Source organism: Etheostoma spectabile, chromosome 18, assembly GCF_008692095.1.
Source record: "Etheostoma spectabile isolate EspeVRDwgs_2016 chromosome 18, UIUC_Espe_1.0, whole genome shotgun sequence".
Classification (NCBI taxonomy): Eukaryota; Metazoa; Chordata; class Actinopteri; order Perciformes; family Percidae; genus Etheostoma; species Etheostoma spectabile.
The window spans coordinates 16972215-16976430 of NC_045750.1; the positions used below are offsets into that span (position 1 = coordinate 16972215).

Below are 4216 nucleotides of genomic sequence, written 5' to 3' on the forward strand. Positions count from 1 at the left end.
CTTTTGAAAAGTGCAAAGAAAAAAGCCACAAAAGTGCAAAATACAAAACTTCTCAAATACAAAAAACACACCCACATCACTCACACACATACTTGAAGTAACTATATGCATATATTTATAGAAATAAGTAATTATAAATTAATGAAATGGTGAAATGCCATTACTAAGGCCCTGTTTTTGCTTTGACACAGCTGCAGCCATCACAGGGTTAAAATTTTCTGGTCAAGTTTGGTATCAATCAATTTGTCTTCTTGTTGGCTAAACAGGTAGGCCAGTTTCATAACATCTAGTTTCAACTGGAAGGAACAACTGTCAGTCTTTCCCACGTTGGTCTTCCCTGAACTCTGCAACATGACTGGCTTCTATTAGGGCCATCTCGGGTCACAGTCGACTGAGTAGAGGGATTGGCCGATAACTAACTGCAATGGAATGCGCTGACGTCAGAGAATCCCCTGGTGTGCTCAGTAACAGTGTAGCAGCCTTGGGGGTGAAGAGAGAAGCGGTCAAAACCCACAAATCGTAAACTGTTCAGCCTTCTTTCAGTTGAAACTCGGCCAGAAACTAGCTAAACTAACCAGCTCGTTGTGGATAAAATGGCTTGGATATTCTAATTCCTTGGATTTTTGGCGATCTTTCACCGCTGTGAATAAAGACACGAGGAAAAAGGTATGGATGCACACTCGACTTTAGACACTAGCGACGCAGAATTTTTCTGTATTTCTTTACTTCATAACAGGATTATTACTATAACTAAGTCATCTTATGCTTTAAGCTTCCAAACGGTGTGCTGTATGAGTGTGTTTATGAAGATTTAATGCTTGCGATTTATGAAAACGTCTGAGTGGAGAAAACATTTTCTCTTAAGTGGAGAGAACGGTCCCGTCACCGGGACGGTGTTGGCCATGGGGAACAATTTTGGTATATTTTCAAAAGATAAACAAATCAAAAGTAGTGTGTCCAACTGCTCCTCATTTTGTATCATGCCATTTCAAATACTAGCTTTCCATCATGCTGTGTGACATTCAAATCAAATTAAGCTGAGAAGAAAGCTCATAATCTAAACCATGCAGTCTTGATATGTGCATTTTAGAGTCACTTAGTTCTGCATCTGACTCAAAACCTCTCTGCAATCACTACCACCACACGTCAACCATCTCCTTCTGAAGGTTTGGGAATGGCATGAGTTTACAACATGAAACACTGCAGCACAAACGTGTGTACCTATGGCAGGCAGGTGTGTGTTTAATGTATTTATAAATGGGGGAATTATAAACGTGACCATGTGTCAATGGCATTTGTACAGCCAATCTTAATTTTTCTTGGAGCATGAACTGTGCATTTTATATTTTGTACCTGGAATTAACGTAATAACATTAATAATGGCTGCATTCATTTATTTAATAATAAAATTATGATAAACTTTATTCATATCAAACATTTTCTTTTTCTGTGCTCTACAAAAAATAAGTATAAACCAGACAAGCAGATACAATGAGAAGAAGGCCAAAGGACATGAGTTGGACATAGAGGAAGTAAAGACAAGAAAATGAATGGGAATAAAAAAATGAATGGGAATAAAAAAAAGCAAACAGTATAAATAAAAACATAGGCCAGCTCTATTAGGGTTGGTAGGTGAATCTGATTACTATGAAGAGAAGCAGAGAAGAGAAGGGGTGCATTGTTTGCCCTCCCCCACCCGTCCCACATGGTGAACGCTGTAACTCCTCACTCCCTAACTTTAGTAAGCTAGGTTTAATCTTAAATGTGGTGACGGTGTCTGCCTCCCAAACCGACTGGGAGCTGGTTCCACAGGAAAGGAGCTTGATAACTAAAGGCTCTGGCCATTCTACTTTTGTCACAAACCGTGACTCCAGGCTCCATTGGCAGATGTAAATGTGCTGTATTTATATAGCGCTTTTCCAGTCTTAACAACTGCTCAAAGCGCTTTTACATCTACAGGTAACATTCACCATTCACACACATTCATACACTGTGGCCGGGGCTGCCGTACAAGGTGCCACCTGCTCATCAGATACACATTCATACACATTCACACTCCGATGCGCAGCACCGGGGGCAACTCGGGGTTCAGTGTCTTGCCCAAGGACACTTCGACAATGACTGCAGGGGCAGGGATCGAACCACCAACCTTCCGATTGGCAGGCAACCGCTCTACCACTGAGCCACACAGCCCGGCAGATATAAGTGGTCGAGAGATACATAACAGGTAAAGAAAATCTGAGATGTATTCAGGAGCAAGGCATTAAAAGTGAAGAATATAATTTTGAAATCAGTGTGGCAGTGGGGGACTGGAGCATGTTAGTAAGGCTGACTGCAGAGAGGAAAAAAACTGTTTTTATGGCTGATGGAGGGGAGGGGTCCAAACAGTTTGTGTTCGGGGTGAGAGGGATTGGCTACAATCTGTCCTGCCTGCCCCAAAGTCCTTGAGACGTACAGGTCTTTGAGAAACAGTAGATTGCAGCCAATAACCTTCTCAACAGATATGCTGCACTCTTCCCTGGTCTTTAGCAGTGGCAGAAGCGTACCAGATGGTGATGGTGCAGGTGAGGATGGACTCAATGATGCTGTGTAGAAGTGCATCATCATTGTCTTTGGTGGGTTGAACTTCTTCAGCAGCCGCAGGAAGAACATCGTCTGTTGGGCTTTTTTAATGAAGGGTTAGCTCAGTTCAGCTTTATGTCCTTGGAGATGATGGAGCCCAAGGATCGGAAGGACTCCACAACGTTGACTGTGGAGTCACCCAGGGTGATAGGGGCGGGTTGGACTGCGTCTTTCCTAAAGTCCACAACCATCTTCACTGTCTTCAGAGCATTCAGCTCCAGGTTGTTCTGACTGCACCTGGTCACCAGGTGGTCAATTTCCCACTTGTAGCTGGACTCATCCCCACCAGAGATGATCTTGGATCATGCCTCTTTATCTGGGAACAAGTCATGCAGCAACTTTTTCTACCAACTAGAGACGGTGGAGGGAGCCCTGAGTCCGATCCAGGTCTCTCTGGTTTGGCATTGCTCACTCAGGGCATACTGGGACACTTACAACAACAATGCTAATACGCAGCTGTTTAGCAGGTATAATGTTTACCAAGTTTACCATCTTAGTTTTTTGTGTTAGCGTGCTAATCATTCAACACTCAGGGTGCAAAATTTACTTTTTCTTCCACTGGACAAATGGCTAGTGAATGTTTTTAAAAGATTACCTTTTTTTTGGGCTGGTGAGTAAAACAAATCTACCAGCCACTTGTACATTCTACCAGCATTTCCAGCAATTTTTTTACCCTGTTAGCACTAAACACAAATTACCGCTGAATCTGATGGGAATTTAGTTCTTTCGACCTCATGATTGTTTTAGAGGAATAGTCAGGGAATCACTAAGGTTATTACAATCCATCCATCTGTTATTGAGACACTTCACTTTACATCACAAATGTAAAAATTGTGGTGGTACAAGGCGATCCAAAGTCATTAATATTCATCATCTAGGAACCATGGATGTCTGGACAAAATTTAATGACAATCCATCCAACAGTTGCTGAGATACTACAGTCTGGGCCAACAGACAGACTGACAGACAGACATTACCATCCCTAGGGCCCATCACTAGCACGGATAAAAAAAACATCATTCAGGCAGCATTACTTTTCTTTCAGTTGGCCTGTAATGTAATTGCTCTATTGTGCATGTTTTAATACATCAGTTTTGGAATTCAGGCTGTGAAGTCTGGAGACAGACTAAGTGAAATAATCCATCCATCCATCCATCTTCATCCGCTTATCCGGTATCGGGTTCGCGGGGGCAGCAGCTCCAGTAGGAGTCCCTAGGGAGGCGCCCAGAAGGCATCCTTACCAGATGCCCGAACCACCTCAACTGGCTCCTTTCGACGCGAAGGAGCAGCCCCTCTACTCCAAGCTCCTCTCAGATGACTGAGCTTCTCCCCTTATCTTTAAGGGAGACGCCAGCCACCCTCCTGAGGAAACCCATTTCGGCCGCTTGTACCCTGGATCTCGTTCTTTCGGTCATGACCCAGCCTTCATGACCATAGGTGAGGGTAGGAACGAAAATTGCCCGGTAGATCGAGAACTTTGCCTTCTGGCTCAGCTCTCTTTTCGTCACAACGCTGCGATAAACAGAATGTAATACTGCACCCGCTGCTCCGATTCTCCGACCAATCTCACGCTCCATGGTCCCCTCACTCGCGA

At 43.6% G+C, this 4216-nt stretch overlaps 1 long non-coding RNA gene across 1 annotated transcript in view; it reads left to right on the plus strand.

The window, feature by feature from the left end:
- The first annotated feature begins 464 nt into the window (after positions 1–464).
- LOC116706328 (uncharacterized) overlaps positions 465–4216 on the plus strand; it is a 29776-nt gene continuing 26024 nt past the window's right edge. The window contains exon 1 of the long non-coding RNA XR_004336205.1: positions 465–666. This is a non-coding gene — a long non-coding RNA (uncharacterized LOC116706328). The remainder of the gene's footprint in view (positions 667–4216) is intronic.